Source organism: Canis aureus, chromosome 11 (assembly GCF_053574225.1).
Source record: "Canis aureus isolate CA01 chromosome 11, VMU_Caureus_v.1.0, whole genome shotgun sequence".
In the NCBI taxonomy this organism is placed as follows: Eukaryota; Metazoa; Chordata; class Mammalia; order Carnivora; family Canidae; genus Canis; species Canis aureus.
In genome coordinates, this window is record NC_135621.1 from 54,923,737 (window position 1) to 54,944,207 (window position 20,471).

General features: G+C 40.6%; 1 protein-coding gene across 22 annotated transcripts in view; it reads right to left on the bottom strand.

The window, feature by feature from the left end:
• The window catches only part of NRXN1 (neurexin 1), a 1,110,252-nt gene that overhangs the window by 550,693 nt on the left and 539,088 nt on the right, over positions 1-20,471 (bottom strand). The window lies entirely within an intron of this gene.

Here is a 20,471-nt window from a genome sequence, read left to right on the forward strand (position 1 = left end):
TGAACTCAAACTACAGATATAGCAGTCCTGAATTGCACTGAGGAGTAAATTGGACTTGCTTAAAGTCACCTCGCCCTAGAAGCTGAGGACTTAGGTCCTTGATATATTAACTAAAGCTCTAAGTATTACATTTAGATGTCACTGATTCTGTAGGATTTGTATGGAATATATTTACTTCCCCTTCATTTTAAATAAAACAAAACATCTTTTGACTATTGCCATATTCTTAATATTAAAGAATTAGCATGGTTTTCATCTGAAATGGGATACTATTTTTGAAAAATCTTATTTTTTCTACCATATTTCATTTATCTCCATGGTCTTTCCTTTCACTTAAATTTAAAATCATTGTGTTTTAGTTATCTCAGAGAAAGGATAATAATCAGAAACAAAAGATAGCAAGTTATCTTTCTACGTGTAAGTCTTAAAAGCCAAGACTCTTAAAAGGAGTGAAAGAGAGAATATATAGGCAATTACATGAGAAGAATAAAGCTTCCCTGACTGTCATGTAGGCAGGCAGGAGAGAAAACTGGAGGAAAAGAAATGTGAACATAGTCATTGAAGAATACCAAAAAGAGGACATAGTGCTCTAATTTAAGGGCTGAACCCTGGTGGAGGTCAAAGCTTTAGATAAGTTTAGAGAATGGTATCGATTTGTGTGCACTTCCTCAAGAGAACCCAGAGGCAACAGTGAAATCCTTGAGAAAAGATGACTGCCTAGTAGATTTAGACATGCTAGGAACTTAGGCAGCCTCACAGAACTTCCCATATTCTAACTGTGGTGTGGGAGCAACACAACAATTCCCAGAGTTTCATAGAAATAAACAGAAAAAGAATGACCTTAATGGGTCATGGACACGAGAATGAAGATGCTGGCAATTCAGTGAGCACCTGAGCTATGAATATAGAATATTCGAGACCAGCTTCTATGTAATCTCTATCTCCCAAAAGATTCATACAGTGAAGTCCCCCTACCCCAAATAATTTAGACACAATCTCAGGGAAATAAGGGAACTAAAATTGCCCGAGATTACATTTTCACTAACTCAAAGAATCAGAACCCAAACTGGAAACCATGGTGAGTTATAGAAAAATAGAGAGATACCTTTCTTGCACATCTGAGATTCTGGGCAGAGATCTACACTGTTACATGCCACATATCAATGCAAGGAGATACTCCCTACATTGATTTGTTGAGCTAAATTCGTTAGAAAACTTCAGCTCTCCTCTAGGCCTAATGAATGGAGTTTAGAAAACAGAAGGGAGGTAAATGAAGAATTCTCAGCACTGCTTTGGGCTTTTCAGAGGTAGAACTTACACGAAAAATTATGTATGGGACACTATGCATTTGCTAGTTATCCTTCCTCTTTCCAATTGCAATCTCCTGCAAGAGACAGACTGGATCTCTCTGTTTCCCCTTCTCCCACAGTGCCTCATAATGGGCTATGAGCCCAGTGCGCACTCAATACACATTGTCAGCCACCTGATGGATTGAGGTCACAGTAGAAAAGAATCAAGAGAGAAAGAATGCTAAGGCAACACATGGCGAGAGAGCTAATTCTAAAATGCACTTACTTCCTTTCCCCGCTTCCTGCCACAATCCTATTTTTTTCCTCTTGGCAAACATATGTGCCTGAACAACTTTTTTGAGATTACTGAAAAGAAGTAGTAATCTCTCCCTTGTGTTATTAAAGAGCAGAACATATTGATTCAAGTAGTGTAGGATACAAGCCTCAATCATATACTAAGGTGGATGAGATTGGATTTATAAGTAGGGAATGCATTCTCATCTTCATTACTGAAGCTGCACTTAGCACCACCACTTAATACTGTCTTTATAAACTCTTCATATAGTAGATAGTGGTCTAAAGTCCCCTGGTGCGTTGCCCTATGAAGAGAATAAAGGAAACCCTTAAGTGGCCTGAGCCCCACGTAGCATTAGCACTTCATCAAAGATGCAGCTTCTCCTTTTGATCCTCAAGGTGATGGAAGTTAAAATGACCCATTAGCACTAATGGGATCTTGCAGGCAAAATCCTGGGCATGGGAAGCAGGATACACTTTTTAATGACCCTGTGTATGAACAAAAGCCAGGATGGACATCTAATAAGGGACAGGTTCCTACAGACTTGAAGCCAGCCTGTTAGCCATTCTTCAAGCTGATGAAGGGTTGATTTTTACTCATATCCTTTAAGTAGGCCATGTATGCAATTGACAAGGCAATGAAGGAACTGGGGCACTTTTAGCAGAAGATGCTGAGAACATGCATAAACCCAGACAATCTCGAACATTTGGAAATTATTTCCTTAAAAAATCTCAATATACCCTCATTTTTAGCACTAGTAAAAAATATATAAATATATTTTATTCTCTCTCTCTCTCTCTCTCCAGGGTGTTACTTGTGGACTGATCTGAGGTGACAACAAAGGTATCCACACTCCAGTAGTTGTGCAGTAATGAGTAGGGACTAGCACATAGGCTTTTTCCTTGTATTTGGCTATAAGCCTTGGCTCTGCCACTTAACTTGTTATCTTAGTGCAGATTCATTAAGTTATATAACTTCTTCAAGAGCCAGATTCTTCTGGAACAGCCAGGTGGCTCAGGGGTTGAGTATCGGCCTTTGACTCATGGGATGATCCCGGAGTCCCAGGCTCAAGTCCCACATCGGGCTCTCCCCGGGGAGCCCGCCTTTCCCTCTGCCTGTGTCTCTGCCTCTCTCTCTGTATCTTTCATGAATAAATAGACAAAATCTTTTAAAAAGTCAGATTCTTCATATGTGAAATGGGTTCTTCATATGTGAAATGCCTACCTCTCAAGGTTGTGAGGATTTCAGAAAAGGTAAGGAAGTGGTGGGTATTGAGCATCCACTCAACACACAATGGCTACTGTGTGTGACTGTGTTGGTATGTTTGGTAAAGACTGCACATCTACAGTGTACTTCATTCTATGTTGATTATAGTGAGAGATACAGAAGAATGAGAACTCTAGGTTGTTTCCATGTTTCTGGTATAAATACAATGACAAAATGTCAAACTTATGTCTTATTTTATTTTATTTTATTTAGTTTACAGTCATTTGTATGCTTGACGTATGCCTTGAGCTGCGCTAGAAGTTCAAGAGGTTCCTTTGACATATTTAGTTACAGACCCAAAAGTGCTGAACTTGCTAACAAAAAGAGGACAATGACTTGATAAGTATCTTTTAATTTGATATAAACAGATTAGGAAACACAAGAATTCTATGAAGCCCGATATTTGATTCTCTTGAATCCAAGATTCAAGCTAAATGTGCCTTATAAAATCAGAAAAATAGAAGGATTGTATGGACTTTGGTTGTAACATGGAGCATCATGGAAGTGTTTAGACCAGAATAAAGTATAGGGTACACTACTCTCTAATAGCATAAATGTAGTGCCAGGCCTAGAGAAAAGCACAGATAAAATAAACACAGCATTCAAAAAAGTGTAAAATGCCAGACTTGGCCAGAAGGCAGGAGTTTCCAAAAGGGGCCATGATAAATGATGTTGGATAAGTAAAGTCAAAGTCTATTGAGAAACACAATAGAATTTATGACTATTGTTAAAAAAAAAAAGACAATAATTTACAAAAATGTAAATCATGCAGGCTAGGAGACAACAGAATTTGAAGCAGCGATAATTTGGACAGAAGATAGGGAACTGCATTCAAGACTAAACATGTGGAATTTGGGCAGGAGTGATCCATAGGGATCAGATGCTATGAATCAGGGTCTTAGGGAAGAGATGCTGAGGCTGGAATGTGCAGCTTGGAAGCCATCAACCAAAAGCAGGTAAATGAACTGGTGTAAGACTTTTCCTCTTTTGTTAAAAGAGAGAGCATAAGGCAATTAGAGCAAGGACTCCCAGTTCTGCCTTACAGCAGCAGAATGCAAGTGTCAAGGTATAATTAGCTCTTTGACTCAGCTTTCCTGTTTATTCATATGTATTTTTTTTTTTTTGGTGCTTCTTAAACATCTCACTTTCATTTTAATTAAAAAGAGCATACATTAAAAAGAGTAAGTGCTTTGTAGATTTGGATGGCTAAAACTCTTGGGAAACTTAAGAAAGCTCTCACAATCTCTTATAAGTGGCATTTGGGGGGAAAAAAGCTGAAATAATACTCTCTGCTTTTCTTTCCTACTGGCTGAACTGGAGAAAGTACGATCCTGGAAGCTTTGCTTTGGCAGGATTGGACCTTGGACAGCAAATTGGGACACAAGTCTAATTTTCAATGTTTGTTATTGACAGGCTGGTAGAAAAACTGCAATCAGACTGGGCTAATTTCTGAGAGTTATTCTGCAGAAAAAGTGCTTTCCTTTACCCCAGGGAACAACTGAATTCTGCCTCCAAATTTGTATCATTATTTTTAATTTTAATCTTATGTTGCACATCCACAAATAAACATCCACAGGTCAGATCTTGACCATATACCTTAATATAGGCTTTTCCTTGGGAGACAAATTAAATCTAGACCTCTTTTTTTTTTTTTTTTTTTTTTTTTAATAGGTGTGCCCTGTTTGAAGAAAAATCATCTTTAATCCCCAGGGAACACTCATTTATTTGCTTTATGTTTTTTTCTAGGGAGAAAGCTGAAGCCACTATTTCCTCTCACTACTTAAATTTTGTTAAATTACTCAAAGTAAAAGCATGGGGAGTCATTAATACCTAATATATCTAGGCTGAAGAGTAAACAAGTGGAAACTTTTATAACAAATCACACATGGGATTGAACAAGCACCATCCAAAACCACATCTAAAATCAGAGGACACCAAATGTTCAATACTGAAATCAAAGTTGGCAATTCAAGTAGATGTTTTGTTCTGAGATACAAGATCTGTATCCTTCATAGGTCTCTTGAAAAAAAAAAAAAAAAAAAAAAAGGTCAATTTCAGAAACTCTTTTCAGGGAAGATACTCAACGGTTTATTAGTTATCCCTTAACTTCACTATATCTTAGTCTTCCTGGCAGTTTCTTTAGGACTAAAGGTTTAGTCCCTTTAGAGGACTAAAATGTTTTAGTTCCTTTAGGACTAAAGGACCTTTAGGTTTAGTCCTAAAACAACCTCATTTTACTTTTGTAGTAAATACCCATAAACCAGTATCTTTAGGCTTACCCTGGCTTTCCAAGCTCAGCCTAAAATCAAGCCATCATCTCTCCCCTGCACTATGAAACTACTTCTAAACCTCCTTGTTCTACAGCAATCACATTTCTCAACTGCCTGCTACCCAAATTGGAATTTTAAAATCATTTTTAAACTGTATTCTGTATCTCACACAATTTAAATTATTGCCAAGAACTGATGACTCAGCTTTGCTGATACTTCAAACATTTGTCCCTCTGTTTTAATTTTTCTTTCCAGTTCTTGTCTACCTTTCTCCTTGTATACCTTTCATGACAGCGCCTGTTACCTGGTGTCCCTGCCACCTTCTATCCTCAAAGTATCAGTCTCTCCTCTGTGTTCTGATCACGCCAGTACTTCCCTCCATCTTCTAAACAAAGCCAGAGGCTCAGCGTATTCAGATGTTTGTAACATTTTGAACCTCCTTTCTGACAATTACCATATTTTGTCCCAGTTTTCTATGCGAATATCTAATCTTTCCATTGTTTAATAAATTCCATGAAAAGTGATCATGAGCTAAGCATCTATATATTCTCATTTTCACTTAGTAATCACTGAATAACTGGATGAATGAATGGATTGGTGTGTTGCACTCACTAAATAGTCCCTTGAATAATAAAGACACAGTGAAGGTTTTATGAGTATAGCAGTCATATTTGTCTCTCATTCCCTCCACCTAATAATGAAGTTAATTTGGGGGAATTTTTCTTCTACTGACTCCTTTCTTGAACATAGAAGTGAAGCCATCCAACTCATTAAGAGAATTTTTTTCTTTCTTTTTTTTTTTTTTTTTTTTTTAGATTTTATTTATTTGACACAGATAGAAAGAGACAACACAGGTAGGCAGAGCAGCAGGCAGAGGGAGAGGGAGAAGGTTCTGTCTCTGGCCACTCTGTCATTCTCTATGTTGCTCCATAAAAAACAAAACAAAACAAAAAAAATGATATAATTCATGTGGCCTGCATAGGTGCACTTCACACTGTGGACATTTTACACTATTTCTCCAGACTCTTCTCTTCTGGCATCCTGTTGTCATCACAGAAAGGCAGGCACTTACTGTTTGTGGCCATAGAACAGTGCCAAGCTGACTTTAAGGACTCCTAATGCTCTATACTGGTAAATCTGTTAATCCCTATCTGCATTAACTAGTTTTCAGATGTCTCACTCTATGCAGTCCTTGGTCCACCACTCAAGGACTCCTAGGAGTAGAGTCTTTCTGGTCTGCTGCTACCATCTCTTAGCTCCTCGCCAGCCACAAGTATTCCTGATCATACATCAGGCTTCCACATTATTGCTTTTGCTAGAAAGACTTCCAATTTCACAAAAAAACCACGGAGACAACTGAATTTAACCGTACAGAGCCCTGTCTGGGTGAGAGAGAGCCTCCTCACAGTTTTGAGTTCTTGGTAATCAGTGCCAAGCATCGCCATGGTCAAAACCAGAAAAGAGAGCATTGATTTTATGGTACAACAATGACTGGTGTTGGTGCAGTATTCTCAACTTTAGTGAACACTTGGGCATATACAATTTCATTTGATTTTTGTCTGTTGAGCTACAAAAAGAATAACAGTTATCTTGGAGACATGTCGCAGATGAAAAGACTGTGGCTCAAAGCTACGATGCCAGAAAATGGCAGGATCTGATTCCAAGGAGAGGGCCCCTGAAACAATGATGATTTTCACCTACCATGCCCTGGTCTATATGCTATAGACTCCAAGTGGCCAGTGGCCAATTGGGATAGTTCCACTACTACCAAACACAGGAATGTTTTAGGGTATTTCGGCCAGTGGAGGAAAGTAAGGGTGATAAATGTTAGCAGGAGTCCATGCAAACTAACACAGATGCCCAGGACAATGGGAGACTCAGCTGCATGCTTAACTGAGTAATCTCATGAGGACAAAAATCAATTTGTTTCCACATAAATATTAGGTATCAAAATTCTGACCAGTGGGTAGAATTCTTATGACTCCCCAATTTGATTTTTAGATATGGCAGCTATTTTTCAATTGCCTCCTACAAAGAGATTAAGTAGGACACCTGCATTCCTCGATAGCCTAACCTAATACTTGCATATGAACAGGTGGGGAGGGCTCTGATAAAGTTTATACTCAGACTTTAATGTTTTCCTGTAGCGAGCCTTAAGAGTTAATACTGACATTATGTTTATAAATATGACACATAATGCTTTCAACATTGTGAAATTTTTGTTTCTATCTGATATTTTCAAAATAAACTTTCCCAAAAAAAGAATTTTTTTTTAAAGTAGGATTATAAAACTTACAACATGAAGACAGATTCTGTTTGTGTGTTTGGCCAACAGACTGTGAGGGAAAGCTGGTGGGCATGCTAAATGGGAAATAATAAAATGAAATTGCTATGGAGGTGTGTGTAGCAATCCATCTTCTTTTAAACCTACTCTATGCCAGTGACACCATGGCAGATGGGGTACAAGTTCGGGCATATAAATTCATGCCAAGCTAACTTTGTCTCATGGCTTTGTAAATTTGCCTTTAGGTGAAAACACAGTTCAGATATTATCATTATTTTTCCTCGTTCCTTATCCGATTGACAGTCAGGGTGGATACCTTAGACATCCTTTAGCACCAGACAGCCCTGTCACCATTTCGTGTTTCATTTTTCACTCAGTGTGTGACACTCTCTGGGACTACACATGGCTTGCAGAGGTTCTCCATCACAAAAATAACGTTACACCTTAAGCATGCATAGAACCTCAGTTTGGGGGCTTTGCCACCTCCTATTCCATTTTGACCTTCATACCAATTCTTCACAACAGGCAGGAAGTTACTATTAACCCCACATGCAGGTAAGCAAACCACTCTTCTGAAAAGGTAAGTCAACTGCCCAAGGCAATTCAACGCGATGAGGAGAATTAAACTGGTACCCAAACCTCTAACTCCCAGGCTACCTCTTCTTCCACTACACTCCATTGCCTCCTCTTTTTGCTAAAAACCAGCTCAGTGACAGGAATAGAATAGGTGGAGGAGTTTAGAAATGACTATTCCTGAAATTAACAGAGACTTATAACTAAGGGACCAACAAGAAGACCTATGCAAATCTTATCTTTCCTAAAGTTTTGGGTAGTTCTGTATAGCAATTTGGCTTTCTTTCTTTTTCAAAATAACTTTCCTTAACTCAAAGAAATTTTCTTTTCCTATTTCAAAATAAAGGAACATTTATTTTGGGTGGGGAAGATCTAGTGCTCTACAGGGTAAATTTAGAAGAACAGCTCTTCCCCATAGTGGCCTGTTTAATGCAGGTCAGAAAAAAAAATGGCACCTGTTCTCAAGTAAGATATACAGAATAAAGGAGAATAAAGCCACTAGTCATTTTTTGGATAGCAAGGGGGAATGAAAAATGATACAACATACACCAAAAAAAAAAAAAAATCTTTTTGGACATTGCCAAAGTCTCCTAAAATATGTAAGCTTTATAGAGTCATATAAAACTTATTTTCTTCCTTAAGTATCTGAACTTTTCTATATTTTTTTTCAAAAAAGGGATTTTGGGGACTCCTGAGTGGCTCAGCGGTTGAGTGTCTGCCTTCGGCTCAGGGTGTGATCCTGGGGCTCAGGATCGAGTTCCTCATCGGGCTCCTTGCAGGGAGCCTGCTTCTCCCTATGTCTCTGCCTCTCTCTCTGGGTCTCTCATGAATAAATAAATGAAATATATAAAAAAAAAGAAGAGATTTCTCCTGTGCCTGAAAGATGGAATGTTCTCAAGTAGGCAATCAAATCCGCTGGAATCAAATAATTCCCTAGTGCATGTCCCAGAATACTTTGTTTTTCCAATATTTAAATTATTCTTAAGGAGAAATTTAAATACTTAACAGCAATGATCAAAAAGGGGAACAGAGAGGTATGAACAACCTTCCCTAAATGCTAGGAAAATTCTGGGACTTTAATAACAGAATGGATTGCAAATAGCTGACAGGTACCAGCTAAAGAGTGATTGATAGGCCAATGTCCAATCACCCAAACAAGTATTTAATTTGCTTGGGCCTGTTTTAAGTACCTATAAATGTAAATGGCCTATAGGATACATATTAAGAACACACGATTAAAATTGTTGGCTATAGTGCTTAAGAAAGACTTCAGAGGCTAAGGAGACAGAACCGATAGACAGGTTCTATGCAAGCATATGGGTGGGAAGAACATGGGGAAAATCAAAGTAGAAATATCCAGTTCTCCTGTAATAACCACAAGTGAAATTTTTCAGCACTGCACAATGTAGTTATGTACAAGTCTGAAGTTTTATATGGAAGAGCAATTTTTTTCTATTATGTAACATTTCACCCCAAGATTTAAAAAAAAGTAGTATAGTTTCACTCTAGATATTCAGAAGAAATTACTTCTTACGTGTTGGTAAACATACAGAGTAATATTTAAATACTTCTACAGGGCATCCCATGGGGGCTCAGCTGTTTAGCATTGCCTTCAGCCAAGGGCGTGATCCTGGAGACCTGGGATCAAGTCCCACGTCGGGCTCCCTACATGGAGCCTGCTTCTCCCTCTGCCGGTCTGTCTGTCTGTCTGTCTCTCTCTCTCTCTCTCTATCTCTCATGAATAAATAAATAAAATCTTAAAAAAAGAATAATGATGATGATGATGATTTAAAAAGGTGTCAGATTTTAGAAAGATGTTTAAGAGAGAGAGCTCTAGGTAGTAAGTTTACACCACTGCCTCCCACAAAGGGGGTACATTCTAGCCCCCACAGTAGAGAGGAGGCTCTCAGCTCTCCTAGAGAATCTGTGTTTCCCAAAGCTGGGGGGTGGGTAAACAGGACTGATGTCTGACTGGAGAGTTTTTTGTTTGTTTTTGTTTGTTTTTTTAAAGATTTATTTATTTATGATAGACACACAGAGACAGAGAGAGAGACACACAGAGAGAGAGAGAGAGAGAGGCAGAGACACAAGCAGAGGGAGAAGCAGGCTCCATGCGGGGAGCCTGATGTGGGACTTGATCCCAGGACTCCAGGATCGCGCCCTGGGCCAAAGGCAGGCGCCAAACCGCTGAGCCACCCAGGGATCCCCTGACTGGAGAGTTTTAAACAGCCTGTGGCAGCAGGAGAGAAATGAGAGCAGTAGGAATAGGCTGTACCTCCAGGGGAAAGGGGCAAAGGAACATGGAAACTTCTCATGGACAGATGTAAACCCCGTGTGCAACAAGAACAGGCCAGGCAATGGAGCCAGGATAGATCTGGGAGTAAGAGCTTGCATGAAAGGAAAAGAAGATATGGCCACTCCACAGAGGTTGAGGCCAGGAGGTTCTGGAAGAGGGGCCCTGGATGAACCCAGACAAGCAGCGCTAAAGGGGGTGAAGTAAGGGCTACACCAGGCCAGGAGTCCAAAGGTCAGGAGCATGATGTCCCTAGTCTACAAGCTGTGAGGAGACAGCAATGGGAAGGGACAGAGCTGAACACGCCCCTTGTCCTGCCTATGACTGACCAAAGCAAGTGGCAGCCCCAATTTTCAGCTCTGATTAATAAGTTAGATTGACCATCTTTATTTATTTATTTTTTATTTATTTTTAATTTTTTTATTTATGATAGTCACAGAGAGAGAGAGGCAGAGACACAGGCAGAGGGAGAAGCAGGCTCCATGCACCAGGAGCCCGATGTGGGATTCGACCCTGAGTCTTCAGGATCATGCCCTGGGCCAAAGGCAGGCGCCAAACCGCTGCGCCACCCAGGGATCCCCAGATTGGCCATCTTTAAAAATTTCGAGTAAACATTATGTTTTATATGGGTACTGGGGTGGCTCAGATGGTTAAGTGTTTGGTTTTGGCTCAGGTCATGATCCCAGGGTCCTGGGATTGAGTCCCCACAAGGGGCTCCCTGCTTACTGGGGAGTCTGCTTAGGCTTCTCTGCCTTTGATCCTCCCCCTGCTTGTGCGTGCTCACTCTCTCTCAAATAAACAAAATATTTTAAAATATAAATCTTAAAAAAAAACAAATGAAGACAGACTTCCTGACTGCAAAAAAATAAATAAAAATGTTTTATAATATAAAATTATTATATAGAATTGCTCTTTTTAAAAAGATTTTATTTATTTATTTACGAGAGAGGCAGAGACACAGGCAGAGGGAGAAGCAGGCTCCATGCAGGGAGCCAATGTGGGACTCGATCCCGGGACTCCAGGGTCATGCTCTGAGCCAAAGGCAGATGCTCAACCGCTGAACCACCCAGGTGTCCCTGATTGTAGAATTGTCTTAACAGTGAGCCCAGAGATTTCCTCTAAGCCTGTATATGGTACAGATCCTCATTTTGAAGTGATGGCTTGAGGTAAATAATAAATACTATTGTTGCTTGATTATATTTGAACATCATGCTTATTTAATTTAATGATTTTACTTTAAGCCCTTAACACAGTGTCTAACACTTAGGTACTCAATAAATGACATTATTTATTAAGTTACTAATTATGACAATGATGGCACTAATGAGGGCAGTTTATATATCTCCAAACAGAGAACAAAGACAAATGCCGGGCCAGTAGTTTCTCTCACAAAAACACTAGGTTTTGCATATCGCCCTGTTGCTGTCTATGATTCAAACTTGTGTCCTAGCAAAAGTACAAATTATCCTGTGGATGTCAAACTTTATAAATAGCAAAGTTCTGCTATGTTAGTAAATTAGTACAGGACCTTAAAGTGCTTGGAGAAGTCTTTTTACAGTCCCAGAGCTACAAGGGGAACCGATGGTGGGAAATGTAAGTAGTGTGTGTGATGAAGTGAGGGTGGGCAGGAATGGTGGGGGAGTCTCATGCAACCTGCCTGAGAATGTTAATAAGCAACCTCTAGAGAACCTGGAAAAAGTGGCCTAAATATTGTCAATGCCTGTCATATGCAGATGGGCCTTACTAGGTCCCCCTACCCCCACTCCCAATTCCCCCATAAACCTTTGAGCTTCAAGGAGCACTTTGGCTGATCCTGGGCACTGTGGTGAGAATTGAGATCTCACGTGTAAAGTATTTATAATAGTGCATGGGATGTGATAAGCCCTCAAAAGTGGTTACAATAATTATTTATTTTTATTTTTTATTTATTTACAATAGTCAGAGAGAGAGAGAGAGAGAGAGAGAGAGGCAGAGACAAAGGCAGAGGGAGAAGCAGGCTCCATGCACCGGGAGCCCGACGTGGGATTCGATCCCAGGTCTCCAGGATCGTGCCCTGGGCCAAAGGCAGGTGCCAAACCGCTGCGCCACCCAGGGATCCCGGTTACAATAATTATTATAACTATTCAATATTTAGTATCACTATAATTACTCTTTAGGTGAGATGTTCAACCTCCCTAAAACTTACTTTAGTTTTATCACCTGTAACTCAGAGCTTAGCACAGCAACCTCACCAGTGTGTTACAGAAATTAAAGAGATAATCTATGTAAACCTCTTAGCTAATGCTTAGCAAAGGGTACATGATGATTGAGAGAACAGTGATGTACCTTGCCTAAGGACACACATAAAATAAATAGTAGGGATGCTATTTCACCTAAGTCTGTCTGACCCCAAAGCCTGTGTCCTTAATTACAATGCTATATTGCTTCTTACTTATCCTCAAGAAAAACCACAATAATTAATTGCAAAGGTCAAGAAAGGGCCCCTTTTAAGGGCAGAAACAGAAAACCACATTACTGTGGCATTAACAAGAAAGCCTGATTGACCTAATGCAGTTCCAAAGTAGTACTGAAAGTACTCTCCAGTGTGTCAAAATACCAGGTCAGCAGCAGCCCAGTGACATTAAAAATTGCTTTCCTACAAGAGTAAGGATGGCAGAAACGGATATGCAGCATCTCTACAGTAGTGGGAGCATACCCTAAGCCCATCTAACTCTGTATAGTATATACAGTATATTCTGAATTTGAACTACGGCTCAAGAGGAATTGTTCGGGATCAAAAGGAGAAACTAGTTTTCCTCCGGCCCGCAGTAAAAGAGAGCTGGATCCGCATTATTATTAAACCCTAACTAAATGGAACAACCACTGAAAGTAACAGTGATATTTACTTTTGCGATCTATAACGAACAAATGTAATATCACCCACAAGTCAACCACGGCCTCTCTATCCTTTATAGATCCAGAGGAGCCTGTTTAAATCTTCCCAATTCCACAGAGGATAAAAATCTAGCATTCTCATTCCCTTGTGTTTCCCCAAAATCCAGTGAGTCCCTGACTTACGCTTCTGGCTTTCATATCTCATGTGCAGTCTCTGAACCCAGCTCAAAAGTCTCTCTCCACGCACAGGAAAATTTTGTCCACCCAAAATTCATTTATGAATTTAGTCATATGAACATTTTGGTGCTGTGTAAAGCCCGGTTTTCTACCATCTTGATGGTTATAGCCCCCATCCTCAACTCCTGCTCCAGAACAAGAGACACACCACCTTGATTTTTGTCTAGGAGCTTATAGATTACCTTTCAGAGCCCTCGATGACTCCACTTATACTCCCAGTCTGTCCAAATATTTCTTCAAACAAATCCAGAGAATTCATATTTGTACAGTATGACCTCGCCTCCTACCATACCCTCATCCTGGTCATAGGAAGGACATATGTTCCAATCAATTTCCAAGAATTTGACACTAGGACTCCTAAACTCAAGTGAGTCTCTCTTGAGTATTTGAATTGATCAGGGGTGAAAAGCCAGGTGTGAGGAGTTCTTTTTCCAATGCCTATGAAAGCAGGGGAAGCCAGTGTGCAGAGAGGGAAAACAATGAGGGCTTTTTGGGGAGCCAAGTGAAAGCAAGTCACAGCCCCAGCAGAGACCAAGAGAGTGCAGATGTTGACTTGTTGCTGACATGTTTCCCAAATGCGGCTCTCATGAGGTCCAGCCTTAAACTTCCTCTTTCTTGCCCTTGGGTTCCTTGAATGATATACTTTGCATCCCTTCCCCCTTTTTCCACTGAAGTTAGTCTGAATGGGTTTATGCTTTTTGTACCCCCATAGACCTCTGAGTCAACTTTCAGAAAAAAAAAAAAAAAGAAAGAAAAAAAAAGAAAAGAAAAGAAAAGAAAAGAAAGAAAAGAAAAGAAAGAGAAAAAGAAAAAGAGATTGGGCATGAAAACTCTGAAGACTCAAATATTTCTTCCATGAGTCAAGCTTGCTTGTTGGCAAACTTGCTTTCCCAGCTTGCTCGGACACTGGGAACTCTTGACCAAGAAGCTCAACTTCAAAGAAGACATCCCTGCTTCATCTCAGGCATTCCGAAGACGGATGAACATTGAAGGCCTAGCTATAATTAGGTGAGGCCTGTGTGCAGCACCCCACTCTTAAGAACCCACCTCAGAACCTATAGGCACTTTCTCCTCCATAGCATAAATGTCACAGCTTTAAGAGCTCATCTTGTCTGATCACTGTCCTGTTGGGACATGGTAAATGGGCACCTTGTCTGAAAGGTGTGTGGGCACTGGATTCAGATTTCCAGGAGCCTATGTTTTCCTGTGGGAGGACTGGGAAGGCTATTTCTCCTGGAACATGACCTCCTCTCAGCTGTTCCAAGCGTACAAGCCAACAGTCTGTGGCTGTCAGAGCTCAGCTAGTTTCAGGGGTGAGCAGAAATCAGCATTAGGGCTTTAAGCATCTCTATCACCTGCCCTAAAGCAACTTCAAATTGAAAGGGTTGGGGCCCTTAAAGTTGCACCAGAAATAAGAAGACAATAGGTGACCCACACACCACCACCAGTCTTCATCTTAGCTCTATGGCCAACCACATAAAGTGTCTTCTCTAATAAATCCATAAAAGTTCTCAGTTTTCTTCTCAGCCTGTTGCTCCAAGCTTTTGCTTTCAGTCAACTGAGTTGCTGTAAGCAATAAAACTTGTCTTCCCTGCCCTACTGTAAAGAGTATAAAACTGGGAATTAGAAGCCCAGATCTGGAAACACTCATTATCTATATGGCGGTGCTGGCACATCTCCCCTGAGTAACCTGAGTAAAAGATATGACTCAGGGCAGTTTGTCTCCAAGATTACTTTGAGCTCTGAGTCCCAATGATTCTAATAGTGGGAAGGTAAACTTCAAATAACAGGTTTAGAGGGCATAGAGAAATGTAAACATTAGAAAACCTATGCCCCATGCAGAAGAGACTCCAAAACAAGTACAATGGGTGGAGGAATACAAAAGAAAATGTAATTGTTGGTAGGGAATAAAGAACTTAAACTCTGTTCTGTCATGTAAGTTGGTCCAAGGCTTATAGGGGAGCAGAAGGAGGAATTTCCACACCGAAGGTCAGAGAGCAGGTCCAAGACAACCTGCGGGGGGATATATTTCACTGGGAGTGGGAGTGACACAAGGATTTTGACACACAGGCAAAGGCCTTGAAGTAAAGAGACCAGATTAAGACTGATTTCTGCAAAGCCTGGGAATATAATGGAGACATCAGGAGAGAAACAATAGCTTCGTATCTCTAATTGTCTTTCAGTTCTTGTGTAGGAAACAGAGTAATAGAGTCATATCTTACTTTAACATACTCAGAGCCTGATGGTCTCTGTTCCGTACTTGATGACTGCCTCAAAGTAGTCTCTTTCTCCCAGCCTGTGCCCATCCTCTGCATTGAAGCTAAAGGAATGACTGTAAAAATGCACAATGAATTCTACTCTCCTGCTTAAAATCCCTTAATCCCCTCCTCATCATCATCTCTGGTATGACACTCAGGGCTCTTCTGAATAAGCACATTGTCTAGATCCCTTCTAGGAAGCTCAGAGAGTCTTCCAGCCCATGACCTCCTTCCCAGGGATTTTTTTTTTTTTTTTAAGTTTAGGTTTTATGTCAGGGCAAATCTAGTTCTGTGTTTATAGCTATTTGGCCTGAGGAAGTGAGTCTAACCAAAAACAGCAGGCAAAAGCCCATAAATTTGTGTTCTAGAAAGGTCCACTCATCACTGTATTAGAACACTTGTTTGGGGGAATTTGAAAGTGAGATGAAGAGAGAGAGGGGGACAGATAAAATAGTAATGCCCACTAACAAAAGCAATAGGGTGAAGCCAAGAGGCAGAAGCCAAGAGTAGGAGAAGCCAGGGAGCAGAGAGAAATCATTTATGTGGAAGTGGACACGTTCAGAGGGGATTGGCGGGGGAACTGGGAATTAGGGAGCAGTGGCTATTAATGTCCAAGGGAATACCAAGGAGGCTTGCTCTTGAGATCCCAGTATGACAATCATAGCAAAGTTCTTATTCTCTGAGTGGCTTCATTGTTCATCAGCTGAAAGCATTTCTTGTCTCTTTCTAATGGATCCTTAAAATAATCCCCCGTTAACTAAAGTGCTGTGAATAAATCTCAAGTCCTTGCAAATTAAGAAAAAAGATTTTATAAAGACAGCTTAACCAACAGAACAATAGAAGTTTACCTCCAGTTTCAATCCCATCTCTCCTGCTTTAAAAGGCTACACTCAAAGTTGGACTCTTCTCTGAAGGTTTCGAGTAAATTATCTGGGCAAGGCAAATGGGCTGAAAATACAAAGCCTGGGCATGTTTAAACATGATCTGGACACGGGGATCAAATCTGGATCACTAAAGAACGCCAGTGAGGATTTGTCAAATGGCAACATTCAAGGATAGAGAAATGTGTGTTAATATTCAGGACTGCACAGGGTAGGCGGCTCAGCAAAAGGGACCGGTGTACGACCGAGATGAAAAGAACACTAATACTTCAATCTTTGCTGAGAGACTGAATGTATTTGAAAGGACAGCCCTGGATGGGTCGCCTCTGATTATGGAAACTTTTAGGGCCTTGGTAGCAGGGATAAACAATAGCAGGTGGCTGCTTTCAAAGTCAGATTTAAGGAGGAATATCAAGAAGGTTAAAAAGCCGGTAATGGTTAAAAGGAGAGAAGAGACAAGATAGGCAGACAGAGGGAATCCAAGATAGGCAGACAGAGGGAATCCTTGCTCAAAGCCCAGGGGCAGGGGGGTAGGGGAGGGCAAGAATTGGGGTGTGAGAGGGAGAACAAAGGGCAGCCCTCTGCCTGGGCTGACCTAGATGTGGCCAGTGCATGATTATTCACTTCTAAGTACTTTGTTAAGTGGCCACCTGAGGGCACTGTATTCTCTACACCTAGAAATCTATTTTTCCCCCCATCAAGTAAATTATCCTCAATTTGCTAAAGAATAAGCTTAAGTAATGCCTTAAAGAAGGATACCCATGGAAGATGGAGTCCAAAAACAGTCCGTTTTGCCAATCTTTGCTCTTTTGCTAGATTAATGAATAGGCAAGACTGGTCTTAATTCAAATCCCTGGGTAATGAATGGTAAGGATGAAATAAAATAACCTCACTTAAACCTATTTAGTGTTTAGGAGAAAGTCCATAAATATTAGCTCCTTCTCATACACACACACATACAAACATACAAATTTGCCAAATACAGGAACAAGAGAAGCAACATAAGGAGGAATTACACAAACTCTTTATCTCTCTAAAGGGGGCAGGACTCAGAAGTCCCACGATGAATGTGCAGCTGTGCCAGGAAATCATTGCAGAGAGCAAATTTATGCTTCTCTTTTCATTGCATGTTGCAGCTTGTACATAATAGCCAGAGGGAATAGAACACAAACAGCTGGGAAATAAAGATGAAAGCAAAACTGTATCAGCAGGGAGAGACACAGAACCCCCTGAGAACTCGGCAGTGTCACGAAAGATAATTTGAACAAGGTCACCTGCATGGAATTCCTCTTCTCTGAGAAAGACCACTAGGTTCCTGCCCATTTCTGACCATCTCCAGGGGACTCAAGGTGGGGAATGGGATAAATGGACCCTAGTTTGCAAATTTCCACACTAAATTCCTGTCTATTTGATGTCACAGAGTTGTAGATAAAAGTGTGCATTATTATAGAGGCCTAAAGCGTATCAGATGGCTGAAAACAAAGAAATTCTGCTTTAGCACAAGAAGAGCCTGTAGAGGTTCCCCCGCCCCAACCTCAGGCTTGTAAGGCAGGTTTTGTGGCCTCATGCTGCCCTCTAGTGTCTTTTGGCGGTATGGTAACATCAGGAATAAAAAGACTTAAAGTCGTCCTGAAGCAACCAATGTCTCTTTGACCCAGGCCTGATCAAACCAAACAAAAATGAAATCATAAAATAAAAGCAAAACCAGGATTTGTACTAAATTCAGAAGAGAGTTAAATTTTGCTTCAACATGGACATTGCATTCTTTCAGGGTTCTGAAACACATGGCATCTAGATTAGTGAGCACTCTTCAAAAATACAGACACCGGCCATTTCCTGAACGTTACTGTCAAATGATAACTGCTTCAGTCTGTCTGGGGCGGGATCCAGAAACTTGCATTTCATGAACCCCACCACATGACTGTGAAGTGGTGCAGCTGGCTGACCACACTTTGAGAAGAACTAAAGATTGTGGCAGTAACTTTAAGTAGAGGATAGAGTAACTATGATAATTTTCTTTTAGGTCTTTTTTTAAAATATTTTATTTATTTGAGAGGGAGCATGCATGAGAGAGAGCACAAGCAGGGGAGCAGCAGGGGGAGAGGAAGAAGCACACACACCACCACCTCCACCCCCCCCAAGGACTCTCTGCAATGATTTCCTGGCACAGCTGCACATTCATCGTGGGACTTCTGAGTCCTGCCCCCTTTAGAGAGATAAAGAGTTCATGTAATTCCTCCTAATGTTGCTTCTCTTGTTCCTGTATTTGGCAAATTTGTATGTTTAGTATGTGTGTGTGTGTATGAGAAGGAGCTAATATTTATGGACTTTCTCCTAAACACTAAATAGATTTAAGTGAGGTTATTTTATTTCATCCTTACCATTCATTACCCAGGGATTTGAATTAAGACCAGTCTTGCCTATTCATTAATCTAGCAAAAGAGCAAAGATTGGCAAAACAGACTGTTTTTGGACTCCATCTTCCATGGGTATCCTTTAAGGGGAGCCCAACGTGGGAGCCCAACCCCAGGATCCTGGGATCATGACCTGAGCCACACGCAGATGCTTAACCAGCTGAGCCACTGAGTGCCCCTCTTTTAATTCTTTAAAGGCAAAATATATGTGAAATAAAACGGTCGACCAAAATAGGTCACCTTTCATTTTTCCTGTATTTGGAGCATCTGAAATCTCCGGGACCAGCCTGCCAAGAAAACAATGCTGTTCAATTCTGAGTGAAGAGTTCCTGTAGATGTTCTCCTAGATCAGTGAGCCCTCCCTGATTCCAGTGGGCATCCGGGTAGGAAAGAGAAAATGCCTTGTGGTTTTAATCATCCTTATGAAATCCCTTAAATATACCTTCCTCTAAAAGTTTTCCTAATGCCACCAGATTTGTTTTAATGCCCTGAGGTGGCTTCAGGGTGTCCTGTTCTCTGCCCTGTAAATGCCCCAAGTCAATTTGAATCATAGTACAGAAAGCTTTTCAGGACAGGAACTCTCTCTTCCTCTTCAAAAATGCACTCTCCACTCCGCACAGAGGAAGTGCTCAATAAATACTCCTCATCTGGCCAGTGCCTCTCACCACACACACCAAAAGTTGGTAATGATGGAAACTAAGAGAAGTGTTGCCACACGACCACAGTCTTTTCTTAAGCTCCTGGTCAGTGGCACACATGGCAAGAGGGCTTCGTTGGGCCATGGGATCACACATTCAATTTATAAGCCCACAGCTTTGGCTTTTAATTTTTAATTTTTAATTTCAGGAACTTGCTTTCACTTTTTGGCATAGTCTGATAAATCTGTAAACACACAGGAACTTTCCGAGGTAAAGGGGGATGGATTCACCATTATTATAGAATCTCTATTTACCTGGGAAATAAACTTCAAATTTAAATAGTGGGTTTTTTTCTTTTAAATGGATGCACTCAGAATTCAACACTTAGTAACTTAATATTATATAAAATGCTATTTTTAATTCTCAGTTTTAGTTTTTGAATTGTGGATAAAGCCTTTCTTACATTCAGAATTACGAAACACTGAATGTTTTAATAAGAATCAGCTCTGAGGGTCACTTAGATTTCTAAAGGTCCCCTTCACCACCAGAAAGAAAGCTATACCACAACCTCCTGTTGCCCTCACTTCCATTTCTAAATGAACAAAAAGCAAACATTTACCTCAGAAGACAGTGTCCTGATTATCCAATGAGACATAACCCACTGCCTTGCACTACTTCTCTATATCCTCAACGTGTATGTAGGTCTGTGCATGTCACATACTTCAGTCAAAGATGAACTGCTTCTTTCCCGGCCACTTTAGTGTCCCATGCAGTGTCTACGGGTTCTAATGACATTCATTTCTGCTTACTGAGGTCTCCCCCTCCACAAACAGGACACCGTTTTGTTTTAGCTTTGGTGGCTGACATGGCCAGCACACCGAATGTCACAATCTCTCCCT